At 42.0% G+C, this 12,719-nt stretch overlaps 1 protein-coding gene and 1 pseudogene across 1 annotated transcript in view; one reads left to right on the top strand and one right to left on the bottom strand.

Moving 5' to 3' along the window:
• The window catches only part of RCOR1 (REST corepressor 1), a 118,598-nt gene that overhangs the window by 20,280 nt on the left and 85,599 nt on the right, over positions 1–12,719 (top strand). The window lies entirely within an intron of this gene.
• On the bottom strand, positions 2,984–3,950 carry LOC115867210 (ribosome biogenesis protein NSA2 homolog pseudogene; annotated as a pseudogene).

Raw genomic sequence — 12,719 nt, forward strand, 5'->3', positions numbered from 1 at the left:
AGGGCAGGGAAAATACTCTAGGATACCATAGTAATGGATACACGTCATTATACGTTTGTCCAGACTCATAGAGTGTACACCACCAAAAGTGAACCCTAGTGTGCTATGGACTTTGTGTGATTATGATGTGTCAACATAGGTTCGTCAGTGGTAACAAATGTCCCACTCTGGTGGGGATGTTGATAATGGGAGAAGCTATTCATGTGTAGGGGCAGAAAGTATATGGGAAATCTCTGTAATTTCCTCTTGATTTTGCTGTAAACTTAGAACTGCTCTAAAACAATTAAGTCTTTAAATATAAAAAACAACAATAACAACAAAAAATCTAACCACAGGTAGCACAATTAAATAAAATTAATATTTGTTCCTTAGTATAATTAAATCTCCAGTTGTCTCTTTTTAAATAGTTGTTTAGATCAGCATTCAAACATGATGCACATGTTGCATTAAAAAAATAGGTTTATTGGGACTTCCCTGGTGGCGCAGTGGTTAGGAACCCTCCTGCCAGTGCAGGGGACATGGGTTCGAGCCCTGGTCTGGGAAGATCCCACATGCCACGGAGCAACCAAGCCCATGTGCCCATGAGCCACAACTACTGAAGCCCACGTGCCACAGCTATTGAAGTGCGAGTGCCTAGAGCCTGTGCTCTACAACAAGAGAAGCCGCCGCGATGAGAAGCCTGCGCACCGCAACGAAGAGTAGCCCCTGCTTGCAGCAACGAAGACCAAACACAGCCAAAAATAAATAAATAAATAAATTTATTTTTTAAAAAAAAGATTTATTGGGACTTCCCTCGTGGTCCAGTGGTTAAGACTCCGAGTTCCCAATGCAGGGGGCCCAGGTTCGATCCCTGGTCGGGGAACTAGATTCCACGTGCATGCCACAACTGAGAAGTCCACATGCCACAACTAAGGGCCTGCACTCTGTAACTAAGATCCCAAGTGCTGCAACTAAGACCTGGTACAGCCAAAATAAATTGATAAATAAAATATTAAAAAGTAGCTTTATTGAGGTATAATTGACATTCAATAAATGTCATATTTAAAGTGTACAGTTTGATTAGTTTTTTTTAAAATAAATTTATTTATTTTTGGCTGCATTGGGTCTTCGTTGCTGCGTGCAGACTTTCTCTAGTTGCGGTGAGTGGTGGCTACTCTTCATTGTGGTGTGCGGGCTTCTCATTGCAGTAGCTTCTCGTTGCGGCACACGGGCTCTAGGCACGCGGACTTAAGTAGTTGTGGGCTCTAGAGCACAGGCTCAGTAGTTGTGGCGCACGGGCTTAGTTGCTCCGTGGCATGTGGGATCTTCCCGGATCAGGGCTCGAACCTGTGTCCTCTGCATTGGCAGGCGGATTCTTAACCACTGCACCACCAGGGAAGTCCCAGTTTGATTAGTTTTGACATATGTATACACCTGTGAAATTATCACCACAATCAAGATACTGAATATACTCATCACCCCCCACCGCCAGATTTCCTCATGCCTCTTTGTGACTCCTCCTACCTTCCTCTCCTCCCCCAAGCAACCTCTGATTTGCTTTCTGTCACTGTAGGTTAGTTTGCATTTTCTAGAGTTTTATATAAATGGAATCTTAAATTATGTACTATCTTGTCTGGCTTCTTTCAGCATAATTAATTTGAGACTCATCCACATTGTTGCATGTGTCATTTGATTATTCTTTTTTATTGCTCAGTAGTATTACCTTGTATGGATACACCAGAAATTTTTTTATTCATTCACCTCTTGATGGACATTTGAGTTATTTCCATTGTTTGGCTATGACAAATAAAGCTGCTGTGAAAGATATTTGTGTACAGGTCTGTGTGTGAACATATATTTCCTTCTCTTGTGGGTAAATGCTCAGGAATGGAATCATATAGTAGTTGTATACTTAATTTTTTTAAGAAACTGCAGACTTTCCCAAAGTGGTTTTATAATTTTACCTTCTTACCAGCCGTGTATGAGAGTTCCAGTTGCTCCACAACCTTACTAACACGTGCCATGGTCAGTCTTTTCAATTTTAGACATTCTAATATGTGTGTAGTGGTACCATATTGTGGTTTTTTTTGGTTTTTTTTGCGGTACGCGGGCCTCTCACTGCTGTGGCCTCTCCCGTTGCGGAGCACAGGCTCCGGACGCGCAGGCTCAGCGGCCATGGCTTACGGGCCCACCTGTTCCGTGGCATGTGGGATCCTCCCGGACCGGGCCGCGAACCCGTGTCCCCTGCATCGGCAGGCGGACTCTCAACCACTGTGCCACCGGGGAAGCCCCATATTGTGGTTTTAACTTACATTTGCCTACTGACAAATGATATTGAACACTTAAAAAATATGCTTATTTGTCATCCCCATGGCTGCTTATAAAGGTTCACTTCACTGTCCTGGCTCCATGGCCTGGAAGCTCTCTCAAACAGGAAGCTGGGACAGCAGTAGGGCTGATCTCCTTTGTTTCCCTTTTTTCTTTTTTTTTGGACTGTGTGGGCTCTTCATTGCGGGCTTCTCTCTAGTTACGCCAAGCGGGCTTCTAGGCTTCTCTCTCCTTGTGGTGCACAGGTTTAGTTGCCCCGCAGCATGTGGGATCTTAATTCTCCCACCAGAGATCCAACCCGCGTCTCCTGCATTGGAAGGTGGATTCTTAACCACTGGACCACCAGGGAAGTCCCTTGTTTCCCATCTTTCAAGGATCACTGATGTGCGTTGTCTGGAAGACCATTGTTTCTTATATTTTGTTTGTTTGTCTGGATTTTTCAGGGAGGAGGGTAAATCTGGTCTCTGCTACCATCTTGGCCAAAAGCACACACATAAATCTTAATTTGTAGATTTTCCCGTCTTTGTTTTTGATTTTCCTTGTAATTTAGTTGTAGAAAACCACTAGATTGGTTGAGTTTCCCTCATTCTGGATTTTCTGATTGCATCCCTGTACTGTTTTTTTTTTTTAAACTAGGCCATTAAAATTTTTTTTTTTAAACAATAGTTTTCTTGATGACTGTAGACATGTAAGGCTGATTGGTAGTATTCAGAAATATCAGAGTAATGGTTTCCTGATTGGTGTGTAGTCTTCAATAATTATAAGGAGTTATTTGTATGTATCTGCTGTCAAACCAGTAAGACTGCATTTATGCATCCGTCATTTTCGGGATTGTTGGTAACCTGGGCATATTTTCCCCAGATGACCTTGCCTCCTTGTGTCACTAGGCCCAACTCGCTCACGTTCACCTCAATGACAGTACCTTTGGTAATAACACCCAAAGTTGTATATAGTGGGGATGAGGGATTCTTCTTCACACCAAGTATTGGCAGGCAGAAGGTGGCTTTCAGTTCAGGATGTGTTACGTGGGCCTTCTTAAAATGTAATCCCATTGGCCTAATATGAATCTTTCATATGTAGGTGGTTTTCGAGTAAAGCCATCTCTAACAAAGCAAACTTTAGTAACCATCCTCTTCCAAGCTTTCTTCTTTCTCTTTCCTGTTCGAATAACTTTTAATACTTCTGTTTCTCCCTGGGCACGAACTTTGGGCAGTGGGACTTCCCATTTTCCCGCTTTCTCTTTTCGTTTTTGTTTGATCATATTGGAAAGTACTTTAGCTCGAGACTGTCCCTCTCTGTCCAGTAGATATGCAGGTACTGCTCCTTGTGGAGTCTTTTCATCGTTCTTCTGTTTGGTGTTTCTTTTTTCATGCATCTTAATAGTCTTTTTCATTTGTATTTTCTCAGCATGGCGGTTTATGGTAGAGCTTAGCTTTCCGACCAGTCATTTTTTTTTGCCTTCTTTGAACGTTCATGAGCCTCTAGATCTTACTTCTTTCTCTTTTTCTCATGGTAATCCAAACGATATCCATACCGCTTACGGTGTAACTCGATATATTCATTTTGTGGCATGCTGACGGCGGCCGAGCCACCGGATGCAGCCGCCGGGGCGCGAAGAAGCTCTCAATTTTCTGGTCTTAGAGACCCACCCCCTGTACGGTTTTTAACATGTTCCTTTATCCTTTATGTTTTCTATAAACTGGTGGTTAAATTTAGAGGATTGATCAATTTCTGATTAAAATTATTTTGGGCAAGAATAATTCAGAGGAGATATTTTGCCCATCCTATTTAAATGAAAACCTCCATTGCACTCCAGTCCCGCTTATCCTGGTATACTGTTTCTTATTTTCATAGTACCTACTAACGTAATATAAATGTACGTATTTGTTTAATATCTGTTCTAAAACTTAACCTCCATAAAGGCACAGGTTTTTGTTTATGCTGTATTCCCAGAGTCTGGAACACTGTTCAGCACATAGTTGGCACAAAGTAAAAATCTTTTGAACGAGTAAATGCATGAAATACAAAGGCACAGAACTGGTGAGCTCTCATCCCCTCGTTACCATTCACAGAAAAGTAACGTTTTCTTCGGATAGAATAATTGTGCTTAACAACACTATTAAAGACAATGTAAAATCTTCTGGAACTGGGGCAGTTAGGAACTCTAGAGGTGGACTTTGGAGGAGGGCTGTGTAACCAGCTCTACTTCTTCCTCTGAGGATAACCCTCCTTCTGGTAGCTACCAGAGATTTATTGGCTCTTTAAAATCCGAGCTCAGAGTGGCGCAGCCTTTTTCAGGGGATCAAGAAAGTGCTCCTCTGCTCAGAGTGAGACTGCTACTCTGCCAGCCTAGAGGCTTCAACAGAAGTTGAAAGGAAGCCCCAGAACTTCAGATGTTCCTGGCGAGGTCCTCACCCCACCTTCCCCTCCCTCAGCACTCCTAGCTTCTCTGTCGCTCTCTGCCATTGGTATTGATCTCGTTATGTGCTTTTTAATTTTCTTTTTCTTTTTGGCCCTGCAGTGTGGCTTGTGGGATCTCAGTTCCCTGACCAGGGATCGAACCTGGGCCATGGTGTGAAAGCCTGGAATCCTAACCACTAGGCCACCAGGGAAGTCCCATATGTTCTTTTTTCTTGGTTATCAGTCACCAAGAAGGCCAGGATTCCTGGGTCATCCCCTTCTTCTATAGGCTTTAATCTCTAAGACACTGTACATTTTTTTTCTGATCGCATCTCGCACCCCGGACCTTCTCTTGACACTTCTACACGGAGCCTTCTGAAACTCAGGGTACACCAGCAGAATCCCCCTAATCCTCAATTTCTTTTGTGAATGTTCCTCACGTTCTTGTTCTTACTGCAAATTCGTTGTCTCCTGATGGCACTATTTTCCCTGCAGCCCTCTCACGTGGTACTTGCCTTTTCCCCTACATTCCTCATATCACTGTGCTTGGAAGTGGGATGTCTTCCTTGTTCTGTATTGCCACTCCTGTACCATTTTTTTCTCTTCCATAAAAACACCCACAGTGAATATGATGTCATCAGATTATACCACTCACTACTGCTTTTTGAAGCTTCTCGAAAGGTCGCTGTGGAGGATTGAACCCCTTATTACGGAGTCACTCTGTATCTCTTGTAATGCTTCTTACCTCATATCAATATAGTTACGCCAGTTTCTTTTTGTTAGTGTTTGCGTAGTGACTTTTCATCTTTGTGCTTTCAGTCTTTCTTTATTCTTATGTTTTAGGTGTGTCTGTACACATTTTTATCCAAATCTTAAAAGGAAGTTTTTGCTTTTATGTAGGACATTTAGTACCATTTACAGTTTCTTTTAAGTATTTGCTCATATATTTGTAGTTAGATCTACTGATTGAAAGCTTTCTATTTATTTGACCCACCTGTTCTGTTTCTTTCTTGTTCCTTTGATCTTCTTTTGCATTTAGTGTTTATTATTATTCTACCCTGTCTCCTTAGCTTGGTAGTTATATGCTCTTTTTCAAAATACTGTTCTCTTAATGGTTTTATTTTGGTTTGCAAATTTTTTTATTGTGGTAAAATACACAGAAAATTTACCATCTTTAATCATTTTTAAGTGCACAGTTCGGGGTATTAAATACATTCATGATGTTGTGCAACCATCACCGCCCTCCATCTCCAGAACTCTTTTCATCTTGTAAAATTGAAACTCTATACCCATTAAATACGCTCCATTCCCTCCTCTCCCAGCCCCTGGCACCCACCCTCCTACCTTCTGTCTCTCTGAATTTGACTGCTCTAAGTACCTCATATAAATGGAATCATACAGTTGTTGTTTTTTTTTTAATTCCTTTGGCATAATGTCCTCAAGATTCATCCATGTTGTAGTATATGTCAGAATTTCCTTCCTTTTTAAGGCTGTTTAAAGAACAGTTTTGCCAGATACAAGATTTTTTGGTTGATGGTTTTTTCCTTTTAGCACTTTGAATATATTGACTTACTGTCTTCTGGCCTCCAAAGTTTCTGATGAGAAATCTGCTTATAATCTTATTGAGGATCCTTAGAATGCGACGAGTCATTTCTCTCTTGCTTTCAAGATTCTGTCTTTGACTCTCACAAAGTTTGATTGTTTCTGCTGTACAGCAGAGTGATTCAGTTATACATATATATATGTTCTTTTCCATATTGTTTTCCATTATGATTTATCACAGGATATTCAGCATAGTTCTCTGTGCTGTACGGTAGGACTTTATTGTTTATCCATTCTGTATATAATAGTTTGCATCTGCTAATCCCAACCTCCCACTCCATCCAACGCCCCCTGCCCCGCCCCGCAACCACAAGTCTGTTCTCTAGGTCTGTGAGTCTGTTTATGTTTGTAGATGTGTTCTACATATGTGTTGTATTTTAGATTCCACATATAAGTGATATCATATGGTATTTATCTTTCTCTTTCTGACTTACTTTGCTTGGTATGATAATCTCTAGGTCTGTCTGTGTTACTGCAAATGACATTATTCCATTCTTTTTTATGGCTGAGTAATATTCCACTCATACATATACATCTTTTTTTTTTTTTTTTTTTGTGGTACGCGGGCCTCTCACTGTTGTGGGCTCTCCCGTTGCGGAGCACAGGCTCCTGACGCGCAGGCTCAGCGGCCACGGCTCACAGGCCCAGCCGCTCCACAGCATGTGGGATCCTCCTGGACCAGGGCACGAATCCGTGTCCCCTGCATCGGCAGGCGGACTCTCAACCACTGCGCCACTAGGGAAGCCCTATACTACATCTTTTTTATCCATTCATTTGTCGATAGACATTTAGGTTGATTCCATGTCTTGACTACTATGAATATGCTGCTATGAACGTAGGAGTGCATGTATAAAAGCTGAAGTTGAAATTAACGCAATTTACGTTCCAACCCTTTTTCTGGAAGTTGCAAGCCTTCAGTAGACCCCAGAGTTACTCAGTAGTTACATCAACAGATTCTGCCAGTGCAGTTGTTGTCTAGGTGGGGAGACAGATTTCGGGTGTTTCTTATTCCACCATTTTCCCAGAATCTTCTCCTTTAGAGATTATAATTTACATCTTGATTTATCAGCCTGATGTAAACTAGGTGCTTTTACCCCTTAAAGGGCAGTGCAAGGAGCATAGAACCCTTCAGTTACCCTTTGTGCTCCCTGTGTGCCTTGTTGTTTTATATTTTGTCTTACATGTTTTAATTCCTATAAGAAACAATTATCTTACACAATTATTTCATTAGGATTTATTTGCATGTTTACCCTTTTTGTTGCCCTTCGTTCCTTTGTGCCCCTCATAATTTTCTATCTGGGTTTATTTTTCTTCTGCTTGCAGAATATCCTGTGATATTTCTTCTGGGGTAAGCCTGCTATTGATAAATCTATCTGAAAATGTTTTTATGTCAGGTTTATTCTTTTTTTTTTTTTTTTTTTGCGGTACGCGGGCCTCTCACTGTTGTGGCCTCTCCCGTTGTGGAGCACAGGCTCCGGATGCGCAGGCTCAGCGGCCATGGCTCACGGGCCCAGCTGCTCCGTGGCATGTGGGATCTTCCCAGACCGGGGCACGAACCCGTATCCCCTGCATCGGCAGGCGGACTCTCGACCACTGCGCCACCAGGGAAGCCCATACGTCAGGTTTATTCTTAAAGGTTAGTTTTACTGGGTATAGAATTCTAGGCCACAGTTATATTCTTTGAGCACTTCAGAAGTATTTCATTGTGTTTTGTTTTTTAATATCTTTATTGGAGTATAATTGCTTTACAATGGTGTGTTAGTTTCTGCTTTATAACAAAGTGAATCAGCTGTACATGTACATATATTGTCTTCTTTTCTTTTTTAGTAAAGTAGTATTGTAACCTGCCTGTATTTTTTTTCAGGTGGTTTAAAATTTTATTCTCTTTGTCTTTGTTTCAACTATTTTATTGTGATGTCCCTAGGTATGAATTTTTTTTTTTTAAGTTTGTTTAGGATTCTTAGGGCTTCTTGAACCTGTGGCTTGCTGTCTTTTCATTAATTTTAGGAACTTCTCAGTCACTGTTCAGTTATTGCATCTGTTCCATTCCTTTTTGAAACTTCAATTTCGTATATGTTCTGTATCTCTGTCTCTTAGCCTCTAGTCTGTGTTTTTCAAGTTTTAATATCTTTGGGCTTCATTTGACTTATTTTATTCTAAGTTGTCTTTCTCTATCTGCTTTTAAATCCATCCATTGAGTTCCTAGTTTCAGTTTGTATAGTCTTTTTTTAGTTTTAGAGCTTTCATTTGGTTCTTTTTTTATAGTTCCTAGTTCTCTGCTAAAATTGTATGTCTTGTCTTTTATCTCCTGGAACATTGTAAGTATAGTTATTTTAAAATCTGGTAACTCTTAATATGTGGAATGCTTGTGGATGTTTCCATTTTATATTTCTTCTGTCTTTTGTTTGTGTTGTATTGTTTCCTCATATGCCTGGTCATTTTTTATCACGTTTTATATCAAACTTGCAATTTGCAAAATTGGTTATAAAAAATTTTTGAGGCCCAGGATATCTTCTTCTAGAGAGGATTTATTTACACTAGTACTCTGGAATCACCTTAGTCCAATTTCAGATGACCCAGTTGAAATGATTCAAAGCTGAACGGCAGTCCCTTTGAGGGTCTGTTTACTTCAGTTTCATCCTTAACTCCTAGGGTATATATAGCCTTTTGGAGTGTCAACCAAGAAACGGGCATTCACTAGCTGCTGTCCTTTTCTCCTCTCCCCAGTGGCGGTACTTGTGGAGTCCAGTGTCTTTGCCCTAACTCCAGAAGCCTGTCAGATACATTACTGCATCTCTTAATGGTCCCCTATGAAATTGGCAAACATCCTTGAGGGGAAGAGTGACCTCAGTAGCTGGACATCCCTTCCTAAGCTTCAGTCTCTCCTGCATTCTGGCCTTATCTTATCAGTTGTCTGATTCCTTCAAGCAGATGTTTTAAATATTTTGTTCAGGTTCTCAGGGAGGGGTCTGAGTTACTAGTCTATTACTAGAACAGAAGTAGCTTCTACCTTTCTGTCACTTAGTACAGTACAGTGTCTGTAGTCTTTTATGATTTCAGTATCCCTGAAGATAGTTGATCCCAGAGCAACTGTGAATGACTGGACAACAGTTAAACAACAGTGACCCCGGTCCTTAAATACCTTGGCTTCTTAGTTCCTTGACCTCTCTCCCAGGTATCCTGTTCTCTACCCTACCTTGTATAACCATTCCCTTGAATTACCATTATCTGAAACACCCCTGTCATCTTAATTTCAAACTTAGCACTCTGACTGCTTCTTCCTGAACTTTCTAGCTCGCACCTTCCACCATCCCGTTTCCTGCCGTCTTCAGCCCCATCGTGACCTTCAGTTCATTGATCCTACCACCTCTTCCCCTGAGCATTCTCACGTTTTTGTTCACTTTGAGTTCCACAGTCAGTCGTTATAATACATCCTCTGCTCCTATTACCTTGTTTTCCTCTAGTTTCATCTATAGTCTTGGCTAAGCCCCCACCTGTGTCTTAGCCTGGATTCTCCAGAAAAGAGCGTAAGACAAAGCTTATATTGCTAATACTTTATGTGAAGTTAGAGTGAGGGGGGAAAGAAGAAAGTTAGGCAGAGAAGGAGAGAAAGCATATACAAAGCGAGTGGTATGTTATCAAGCTGGCCACAGTTTCACAAGAACCTTAGCTGGTTGCTAGGCAATGCTGGAAACCTCCAGAGAATCATGGCACCTCTCAGAACACTCCCAGGGGGCAGGTGTGTGGGGAGGACAGCTGAGAAATGTGTTGGCTCCTTCCTGTTTCCTGTCTCTTAATGGTCAGAGTTGCCCCACAGGGTCTTAACTATTCCGTGCTTTCGGGTTTGTTACTTGGGCTCTCCAGGTACCTGCTGGAGAAGCAGCTGAATTTGGGCATTGGAGCTGCTGTGGCTTCTGCCACAGTGGGCAAAACAAAGCCCGCCAAAGCCCGACCCTCACCCCTGGGGGGAGGAAGGGACAGCTGGCGGTGTTAGGAAAGGACACACGGGTCATGGGCTGGGGCTCTGTGATCATGTGAAGCTTGCGAGCTTTGGCTAGGCCTGCTGGGGCAGCTCTAGCTGGGAGGTAGAGCAGCAGGCGAGTCTGGGTGGATTTGGAGGGGGCGCATGAACTGCATCTGTTCTGGCCTGTTTAATCCAGCCTCTTGCTTATTTTTTGCTTTGGTCAGTATAGCTGAAATGTGGCTGGAGAAACCCTACTGACTAGTCTCACTTTAGAGTCATGATCACCAAAATCAAGTAGGCCTGTTACTGGTTATATTCTGTTTTCTCACTCCAGGTACTCTCCTGGACAGTATTTAAATATCTCACTTTAAACCTTGAATTCTTCCTTCCCCATCCTTCCTTTATTTCACTGGGGAAAAAACTGAAGCAATTGGAAGAAAACTTCCACAGGCTCCTACTGGCATATGGCACCTTCCCACTTCTGTGCCTGACCCTCTGCCTCATCTTCTGTGTTTATGCTCCTGGCTGAGGCCACCGTCTTTTCATGTGCATTCGACCCCGTCACCTTCTACCTGCTCAAAGACATCACTCCAGTAATTCATCCTTTATTTGCATCATCAAATTTTTCTTCTCTATTGTATCATTCTCAGTAGCATATAAAATGCTGTTATTTCTCCCTTGTTTTTTTAAAAAATTCCTCTCATAATTAATTGTCTGTATTCTCTTCTTTCCTGTTCCCTTATTCTTTATTGAACACATTCCATTTAGGCCCCGCTCCTCTAAAATTACTCATAACATCACTGGTGACTTCCATGTTGCTAAATGCAGTGGTCACTTTGCAGTCCTCACCTTATTTGACCTGTTTAGAGACCCTGTAGATTACTCCTCTTTGAAGCCTGATTAGGCAGGGTTCTCCAGAGAAGCAGAATCAATAGGAGATACATCTCTGTCTGTGTCTATATCTGTATCTGTGTGATTTATTTATTTTGTCTGTTGTCTGACTCCTCCAACTAGAAGGTAAGCTTTGTGAGGTGAGGGCTTTTCAATCTTGTTGCCTTTCATACCCCCAGCTTCTGAGATAGTGCCTGGTACAAATTTGTCTCTCAGTAACAGCTTTCTTTTTGTTTAAAAACATGGACAGAAACTCTTCCCAGGAAGTTTACAAAATACAGGTTTCTAGCCTGGAGTTCTCAGCAGTGAATACCTTTATTGGCTTATAGATGCCTTTTGTATATGTCTTTTCTTAGATAGGTCTTCGATAGTTAACTATGGATGAGCTGACGTAATTCTGAAGGCACATTACCAGCTTTCTCACCTCCTTTCTTTCTAGCTCCGTGTGTGTGTGCCCACAAGCCTCAGGGTCAAAAAACCAAAACATAAAGCAGAAGCAATATTTTAACGAGTTCAGTGAAGACTTTAAAAATGGCCCACATCAGAAAGAAAAAAGAACCAGCACTCTTGAAGCCCTTTACAAACATGATCTTATTTAATCCTTAAAACAATCCTGCAGCACAAATTGTATCACCCCCATTGTACAGACGATGAAACTGAGATTTAGAGAGCTTAAGCAGCTTGCCTGAGGTCTCAGTTGGTGAGTGGCAGAACCCAACTTGGGGTAACTTGATCTAGATCCTATATTCTTGACTGTTAGTACATTATATGCTGCCTTCTAGATATAGAGATGTCATCTTGTTTTGTGGCATGCAGGAACTTGGAAACCTTGGGCAGGCTGTTTGTCGCCTTTCAGCCATAATGGTGATAAATATTCAAGGTGCTTAGAATACAAAGCAACCGTTCAAAGTCAGGAATCCTCTCTAATATCAGCGCAGCAATAACTGAACCTCAAGCCTTTCTCAGCTTTAGCCTCCCCAGATCTTCTTGGGTCAGTCTACATGTTAGGTTCCTGGATCTGAGGTCCATACCTTGTCCAGGAGATTAGAAGGGTAATGGTGACTGCCATCACGAAAGAGCTGGCCCTTTCTGGCTCAGGTTATCAAATCAGCGCTACCTACCACTGGAGTATTCCATGAGGAATTATAGGAGTCCCCTTCTGCCTCAAAGGAAAGTGTAACAAACCACTCAAACTTCATGGCCTTAGATAACAACTCTTATTTCATGGTTCTTGCTAAGCTGGATAGCTGTTCTGCTGGGCTTACTTGGGGTGTCTCATGTGGTGGCTGTCCGGGAGTAGCGGGGGTTGGTGTCATCTGGTGGCCTCACTGAGATGCTGGGACAGCTGGACCTATTTTCTTCTCTGTGTAGTCTCAGGACCTATCCTTTTTCCAGTGGGCAAGGTGTCCACTGGGATAGTCAGATTTCTTACGTAGTGGCTCAGGGCTCCCCTAGGCAAGCATTCCAAGAAGGAGGAAGTGGAAACTGCTAGTCTTTTTTTTTTTTTTTTAACGTTATAAAAAAAAATGCATTGGGAGCGTGGAGTCTTAACCAC

This window comes from Globicephala melas, chromosome 2, assembly GCF_963455315.2.
Source record: "Globicephala melas chromosome 2, mGloMel1.2, whole genome shotgun sequence".
Lineage (NCBI taxonomy): Eukaryota > Metazoa > Chordata > Mammalia > Artiodactyla > Delphinidae > Globicephala > Globicephala melas.